The sequence below is a fragment of the Tiliqua scincoides genome, chromosome 12 (genome assembly GCF_035046505.1).
Source record: "Tiliqua scincoides isolate rTilSci1 chromosome 12, rTilSci1.hap2, whole genome shotgun sequence".
In the NCBI taxonomy this organism is placed as follows: Eukaryota; Metazoa; Chordata; class Lepidosauria; order Squamata; family Scincidae; genus Tiliqua; species Tiliqua scincoides.
The window spans coordinates 12,721,343-12,730,675 of NC_089832.1; positions in this window are offsets into that span (position 1 = coordinate 12,721,343).

Consider the following 9,333-nt stretch of genomic DNA (forward strand, 5'->3'; position numbering starts at 1 on the left):
AGTCAGATATGTGGCTGACTGTTGGGCTCTATATTGTACCTATTGTGGTTCTGAAACACTCGCATGACGGTTGCCCACCCTGTGATGAAACCACTCATGTGCAGTGGAATGTCCCCCAGATTGTGCAGCTTCCTCCATGCGCTGCTGTGGACCATTCTAGATGGGCCTATCTCCAGGGCGAACGATGGCATACAGAGAGTTCCTCAACTCTCCCCTTTTCAGTTAGCCCTTTCAGGGGGAAATTCAAGCAAAAACTGCCCTTCTCATAAAAATACGCACACACACACACACACACACACACACACACACACACACACACACACACCTATCTATCTATCTATCTATCTATCTATCTATCTATCTATCTATCTATCCAGGCATGGGCTGCTTAACAACTGTTCGTTTAGCAATGGACCACATATATGACAGTGGTCAAAGCACAATAAAGACGCTCTTAATGGGGCAATCTTATCTCCCATAGCCTGCAACGGAATGTCTGTTTACACAACAGAGAGGCTCTTAATGCAAAGAAGAGGCAATTGATCTCCAGTAGCTTGTTCAGCCAGGGAGTGTCTGGCAGGGAGTGTCTGTTGACACAACAGAGGCAATAGATTGGACTGAATGTTCACCTAATGACCTAATCGCATAATAATGGGGTTCAGAGAATGTATCCCACTTGTTAAGTGGCACACACCTGTTGTGTTAATCTGTATTTTGGTTTCTAATTGACTTCTATTATGCATTTTCTATCAGACAGGAAAAACAAGCAATTTTTTGCCATCTTTGTAGTAGTATATTTGTAGCATGTGCATGAAATTTTTTTTAAAAAATTTTTTCCCCCAATTTACAGAATACAACAAGAACATCTACATTATCAGAAAAACCCACAGAAGAGAAATGCATGCCAAGGCAATTTAAAGCAAGGAAGGAGTAGCATGTGTTGTTTTTTACAGAGGAATTAAAGCAGCGACTACTGGGGGGGGGATCAAACGTATACAAGCGTTTCACATCGAGTGGTGTCAATTATGTAAAGCCCTCCCCATGTCACTTTCTCCCCAAAAGTGAGTTTGCCCAAAATATACTGATCTGTTTCAGCTGTGCTGGAACAGTGTTCTAGAGGCACTCTGAATAGCAACAAAAGTTGAATTCCAGGAATAGATTTTTTTCATAGCGTATCAATTCACCACACCCGTAAGTGGAATGAAAAGTTTAATTGAAAATCAGCACCAAGGCCAACTCTAGTTTTGTGGGGATCTTGGGCAAAGTGTGTTAGGACATCCCCCCTTCCAATATTGGTGGATGGGGGTGGAATGACTGGATAGTAACAGAGGAAGATCAGAGGAGGGACAAGCGGTGAAAGCAATGGAGAGAAGAGAGTAGGAGGACAAGACGTGTCAAAGGTGATGACACCATATCGGAAGTGTTGGGATGCCATCTTAATTCTTTCACCTCCAATTCTGGTGCAGCATTGCCCTGACACTGCGTCACTTGAGTGAGTCTCTGCCTTGGGGGGAATTCAGATGGGGTGCCAGCAGGACGGGCTTTCAGTCAATTGAACCAATTGGACTCTACGCCCAAGGAGGCTTCCGTGCTAGGGTGATCTACTCTAGTCTTGTCCAATGCACACAACAAGACATTGCGATGCACATTTCAAATTAAGCCATTTTTAGAAATCCAAAATTTTACACACACAAAGACACACGCAATTTGTCCCCAACAATGCTGTTCATATGCATTTTGAATGTTTGTTCTAAACAAAAATAAAATTGATATTTTTTTTTTTACTAAATGATTTTGCAGTCACTAAAACAAGAGGTTTTGTAACTATTTACTCTTAAAAGGTAATCTTCACATTTTGTTTGTTTACTTGTAGGCGTAAAGATATGCAGTTTTATATTAAAGTGTACTTAGATCCATTTGCCCCATTATCTCACTTTTAAGTGCACATTTGATTGCTTTCATTCCACCGTACATATATAAAGAATAAATTTTATTTGTACCTATAGGTTGGGAATCTGGGGCCCCACAAAAAATGTTCCAATTGGATTCCGTAGTTCCTAAAGTTGGTTCAGGGTGCAAGACAAGGCTCCAGCCTCCCAATGTTTCTCCTTTTGCTGCCTGTTCTATCTCCACTGCTGTAACCGTAGATTATGCTACATGATGTTACCCTGCACATGCCTGATCTCAGAAGCTAAGCAGGGTCAGGCCTGGTTAGTACTTGGATGGGAGACAGCTTAAGGATACTGGGTGCTGTAGGCTTATACCATAGTCTTTCGAGACTGAAGGTTGCCAACCATTGTGGAAGCTAGTGTGGAAAATGCATTTTTGTGTCCATGCACTAACCATCATTCGCTACTGCCCTCTGCCAGGGATGGGTGTCTTGACATGTAAGACTTAGACTCGAGATGCCAAACATGCATGCACTGAACTCGTACAGACTTGAGTTACACATATTTTGAAACCAGAAGTGACTTAGGACTTTTTCTCGGGAACAAGCCGAGACTCGGAAACTCGGGTTCATAAGGAACATAAGGAAAGCTGCATAAGGAGCAGCTTTCAGTGCTGTTGCACTCACTTAAAGAACAGGAGGGCTTTTGTTTACAGATGGGATGGGAATTTCAGGGGAGTGTTAAATGAGAAATTTCACACACACACACACACACACACACACACATCCCTCTCTCTCTCTCACTCACTGCCAGCAGTTCAATTTTTTCTGCAGGGCCACACCTGACTTGTTTATTGAAAAGATTCTGACTTGAGTCAGAGTTCCAGAAAGGCTCTGGCCAAGTTGTGAAGGTTGCCATGAAGACCCATGCATGAATCAAATCAAAGAACTTGACTCTAGTCTCACTGTGGTGTATCAGCACATCCCTGCATCTCTCCCTCCAGCACTGCTGCTGTTTCCTCTGATGGTCACAGACTCACCTCAGGAGGGGTGCACCACAATGCCTGAGCCTCAATTCAGCGATCTTCAACCCATTGCAGGGCCAGAATCCACTTCAGAATCAGGTGCAATAGAAAGACCAATCTGATTGCTGCGCTGGTGCACCTCCATTATGAGGAGAGGCTACAATATTTGGGTTTCTTTACATGAAAGGCACCTGAGGGGGGACACTGTTGAGACACACAAAATTGTGCAGGCAATAGAGTGAATAGAGGGATGTTCTTTTCCCTCTCACATAATACCAGAATCAGGGGACATCCACTGAAATTGAGTGGAGGGAGAGTTAGAACAGACAAAATATAAATATATACATATACATATATGTAATGTATTACAACGTGTAATTTGTTGTGTAACTCCTTGACACAGGATGTGGTGATGGTATGTGGCCTAGATGCTTTAAAGGGGAATGGAACAGATTTGTCCAAGCCATGATGAGTTTGTGCAAACACCTGGTTTTAGAAATAGAATCACTCAGAAGGCCAGGGGTAACGGTGTGGTACAAGATGCAGGTCTCTTGTCTTGCATGCTCCCTGAAGTATTTGGTGGGCCACTATGAGATATGAGACCACATTTTCCAGACTCACAAAGAGAGTCTGGTCCAACAAGAAGCTGACGGAACATACCAAGATCCAGGTCTACAGAGCTTGCGTCCTGAGTACACTTCTGTACTGCAGCGAGTCATGGACTCTTCGCTCACAACAGGAGAGGAAACTGAATGCTTTCCACATGCGCTGCCTCCGATGCATCCTTGGCATCACCTGGCAGGACAAAGTTCCAAACAACACAGTCCTGGAACAAGCTGGAATCCCTAGCATGTATGCACTGCTGAAACAGAGACGCCTACGTTGGCTCGGTCATGTTGTGAGAATGGATGATGGCCGGATCCCAAAGGATCTCCTCTATGGAGAACACGTGCAGGGAAAGCGCCCTACAGGTAGACCACAGCTGCGATACAAGGACATCTGCAAGAGGGATCTGAAGGCCTTAGGAGTGGACCTCAACAGGTGGGAAACCCTGGCCTCCGAGCGGCCCGCTTGGAGGCAGGCTGTGCAGCATGGCCTTTCCCAGTTTGAAGAGACACTTGGCCAACAGTCTGAGGCTAAGAGGCAAAGAAGGAAGGCCCATAGCCAGGGAGACAGGCCAGGGACAGACTGCACTTGCTCCCAGTGTGGAAGGGATTGTCACTCCCGAATTGGCCTTTTCAGCCACACTAGACGCTGTGCCAGAACCACGTTTCAGAGCGCGATACCATAGTCTTTCAAGACTGAAGGTTGCCAACAAGACTATGAGATAACAGGAATCTAGACTAGATGGGTCTTTGGCCTGATCCAGCATGGTTCTTTTATGTTCTTATGGCCCTGCCGCCTTGCCCTCTCACCTATGGTCGTATTGTCGCTGCTAGCCAGCAACAACATGAAACAGCTGGGCCTAGAGTGGTCTGACGATCACCAAATGCTTAAATCTAAATGGTCGCAATGGTCTGGCTTCTTGGTGCTGAGCTCCAGGGAGGTGGAATTGAAATGAGTGCAAGGAATGGGTTAAAAAGGGTTCTAGGTATCAACATTGTGATATTTCCAAGACTTCCCCCCCCCCCCAAAAAAAAAAATAAGGGCAAGAAGCAGAATTTAACATTAAAAGATGAAAGCTGTCGCCAGTGGGGACATATGTTCCCACTCCTGGCTTAAAACCACTCATTTAATATTTTGAAGTTGGCTCACATCCCTCACTTCTAAAGCGAGTCCATATGGATCGCACCACCCATAAGGATTTCACTTCATTAGTATTCATTAGAGCGTAGCGGAAAGATTTCATTAGTCTTTTTTTTTTTTTAAAGACTGCATTAATAAACGCTCCATACGCTTGTGGATTTTGTCCCCCCGCCCCAATATTATACGAATTAGCCTGACAAGTCAGTTTGTAAAGTCGGATGTATCAATCATGAAATTAAAAATGTAGTAACACGAATGAACCCGGTTCTGGACTCGTGGAACATGTCGAACAACTTTCTGCACACATCACCAAGTCAAGAACCACAAGGAGCAGCATGACAAAAATGAGGCTGGGAATAAATATAAAATGAACATCCTGTTCCCTTTTTCAGTCTCTCACCCTGCACTGTGCGATACCTACTTGGCAACGTCTTGCCGCTCCTGTAATGTTGAACTGTGGCTGTTGTGTTGGAAGGACTGTTCCAGTGGCAGGATTATAGATGAGCAGGACCACTCCAGCCAGAGGTGACACTAGGGTTAGTATCACCAGGTGCGAGAGCTCATTGCATCACCCTGTGATGGATCTCCTCCTGTCCCAGACCATATAGAATAAATGACAATATCATATGCACAGCCTAAATGCAGTGGCATCACTTGGGTTGCTGTAACTCCCTGTTTATTTATTTATATATTTATTTATTTGACAGTACTGGTCACCCAAAAAAGTCACTAACCCACAAAAACCAGTTACTGACTTGATGACACTCACACAGCCGAATGAGAGTTCTAGCTCTGAGCCACAGAAATGAGAGCTAGAGAGAGCTGAGAGAGAGCTCTGACAACTAGAGAGCTCTGATACATAGAAATGGGAGCGGATTCATTCTAACACCTTATTGGTTTCCTGCTGTGTCAAAGTACGTAACACCTCATTGGCTCTCAGAACAATCAGTCTCATTGGTTGGTTTTAAGTACTGGAAATCCACTTTTTGTTCCATAAGGCGGTTGTGTTTCTTTTTCTGGTTTATGGGTGATAACATTTGACAGAATACAGATAATTCAACATGCCATGTTTCATTACATTATGCATGAAACTACCTTTCTAATGATATACAACATGAATTATTCATAAATACAAATTTTTTCAAAAGGATTCCATGTCCACCCTCGAGGGTGTCACCCAGTGTGGTCTACCCCCTCAGTCCCCCCAGTGATGCCACTGATGCCAGAATAGAGACAGAAGTGCAGAGTTATCAACAGAAACTTTTTTCTTTGGGCAGATACTGCTCAGTGCACAAGGGAAAGTTCACAGTGGACCTCCCCAGCCCTGCACCCTGGAGCAAAGGTCCATAGTGTTATCCCCCCCATGGGCTGTCACTGCCTTCCCCTATGGAAATCTGCCCCCCCCCCATTCACATGAGGCTCATGGAGCCTTGTGCTACCTGAGCCTGTGTTGGGCAAATGCCCTGGGCACGAGCCTCTAGGACCCTGTGGAAGCCTCTCTGAGGTTCCCCAACACTATAAATTGTACTTCCGGAACACAGGAAGCACACATCCAACCCCATCGGAAGCCTCAGAGAGACTTCCACTGGGTCCTAGAGGCTTGCACCTGGGGCATTTGCCCCATAGACTTCAATGGTAGATCTGCAACTGTCACACTCTTCTCACCCCCCCCCCATACACAGGGATACAAATCTGGTTGCCAATAGACTGTTCTGTGCACTTACAGTTATGTCAGGCAGCTGTATCAGTCCAGCAGCCCTGAAGTAGCTTTCCCTTGGGGGAATTTGGTGCCCTCGAGGAGCTACACTCCCTTTGTTCCATTTATACAAAGAGAATATTCAGTACTTTTGCCTTGAATCAATAGAGGCAACTGGATGACAAGTATAAGCAGGGAGTCAATTTCAGAGCAGCATTCACTGGCCCCCCACACATCTGATAATAATCCCAGGGTATCTATCTCATTGCTGTCTCTGTCTCTGAAAGGGGCACTTATGCAAGTTTTTTTTTTTTTAAGCCTGATTTTCATATGGAAGTCAGTGATTTGTTTTTCATGTATAAATGAGTGTATTAAGCCCAAACACAAAAATATGAGTCAGTCTGCAATGCTAACAGGATAAGAGCTCCATTTTCTTCAGCCCTTCCTCATGCACCTTTACAGAACAGGTGGTTGAAAGGACGAGTGTTCCTCAGTCTGCAGCTAAGTGCCACAGCTCTATGGCAGCCACAGCTTATATTGGGAGACTGTATGTCAGGGAGCATATGCCGAGGCCGTCCAAAATGTCACCAAAGCTCTGAGCTATGACTGATAATAAACTCCCGACTCCAATCCTATGTTCACATTATTGCACATGTTCAGAGGTGTGTGTTGGAAAGTAAGATCACAAACCTCCAACCGTTCCAAAGCTCAGATTCATGTGTTTTTTTCCTGGGATGTCGCAAGCTGCCCTGTCCTAACAGCACAATCCTGTGCAAGTATTCTCAGAAATAAGCACCCCTATGTTCAATGTGACTTAGGCCCAAATCCTAACCCACTTTCCAGCACTGTGCCAATCCCTGCAGTTGGGTGGCACTCACAGAGGCCTCCTCAAAGGAAAGGAATATTTGTTCCCTTACCTTGGAGCTGCATTGGTGCTGGAAAGTGGGTTAGGATTGTACCCTTACTCCCAGAAAAGTTTGCCTGGGGTTGCTTATTCTTTGGAACGATTTGACGATTCAGAGTTTGTTTCCCATGAAATCAGTTCTGTCATCGACCCACCAAAGATGGATTTTAGATCTCTCTTGAATGTCCTCTTTTGGACAGAATTCTGCATCCCTTGTGGTATTCTCTAATAGTTCTTTCCTAATTCTCTAATTCATGGAGTAATTTCCAGTCTCAAATTTGGCAGGCAATATTGGGGTAGGGGGTGGTTACAGTCAAGGATGATTTTGAGGAAGACCAAAGAAACTCTAATAAAGTTTTGTGGGCAGTTGACTACCAGTGGGAGATGGTCCATCTGTGTTTTCCTTCCATTTTGTTTCTGCTGTCTTGTTGGAGAAGAATGTATACTTTGGGGAATGAGTGCATTGTTCATATCTATGTTCAGCCCCTGCTAACTGAGCAAAAGGCACATGCTAAAGTATTAGTTCTTTTCCATTTAATTAGGAGGAGAGCAACTGTATCTATTCTCCCCAGCACACTGTCCCGCGTTCACTGGACACCAAGAGGAAGAGGGGAACGGGACAGAAAAATAAGTGGAAGAGAGGAGAAGTCAGCTTCTGCATCTCTCCACCCCACCCTGCTATCTCCTTTGTACATCTAATAAGCAGAAAGAAGGAAAAGGGGGAGATGAGAAAGGGGACATCCAGGTCCACCACTCTCTTGTTCTCAGCTTCCTATTCTGCTCCATTTCCTACTTCCTTTCCAAATACAGGATGCACGAAAAGAGGACTAGCAAAGGCTTTTCACACTGATATGCAACCAGCTTGGGGAGGGGGGTGTCTTGTTATCCACTGGGGTTAGGTCCCTGGAAACCCTATCAGATAGTGAATCCACAGATAGCGAACCACTGATCCTTTGGGATCAATGGGGTTGGGGGGAAGGATAGCTTACCTGCCAGTGGAGGAGACCATCAGCGCGGTAGCAGAGACCTTCGAAATGGCACTCGCAACTAGCGTGGAGCCCTTTAAAATGGCCGAAGGAAACTTCAGTGACCATGGATAGCCATGAACACCCTATGAATGGCACGAGATAAGTGGCAATCTTGCTTTAGCGGGTAAATGAATCCGCAGGTAGCAAAACTGCGGTTAGCGGGAACTGACTGTATTTAGCTTTCTGCCTCAGGTGCCAGAAGATCTCTCTCTCTTTCTTTTTTTTGTTCTAGTCATGGCAATTCATTGTTCTCAGTTGCTTGGAGCCCTTATTTTGCTTTGTTTGGCCTTGGCTGTCATATTACTTTCTCCATTGGCAAGGACACTGTTCTTTCACTTGCCACTAACAGACAATCTCCAACTCCCATTCCTTTTCAGTGTGTGCCTGTGTTAAATTGCTCCTCCCCTCCCAATGTGAAGCCTATGCCTTGCTATTGATTACCTCTCTTCCCTGTCTGTGAAAACCCACTTCTTCCCTCCCCCTTGACAAGCTGAGATGTGTCTGAAACAACAACAACTGAGGCCTGTCCGTGCATCCTTCATAGTGTAAGTTTTCACTGAAATGAAAACTGAAGGTTTCAGGGAAGCAAAAGTCATAGGGGATTTTTTTTAAAAAAAGGAATAACTCATTTATTGAAAGGGAAGTGCTTTTCCCATCAACAGTCTGTGTACAATTTGCTGGAGCGGGGAGAGAATGAACATTGCCAGCTATTGCAAAGCAGTGCCTGGAGATTAGGTAGGTAAGGAAACTAAGGGCCCAATCCTTAGCGTCAGCACTGGCCCTCCACCAGTGCTGAGTGTCACAAATGTGCCATAAGGGCCAATGCTGGCGCCGGCTCAGCGTCAATATGTGCAGAGCCAGTGCCAGCTGGAAGCCCACCACATGCTGCCTGGAGCAAGGACAAGCCCCAGGTGGCAGAGAGGTATGTCAGGGTGGGGGGGGCATTCTGGGGCAGGGGAGGGTGGGGAGGGGGAGAAACCTGGGCAGGAAGGGGTGGGATTGGTGGATCCCTGAACCGCAGAATCCAGGACGCCACGTTGGGCCTT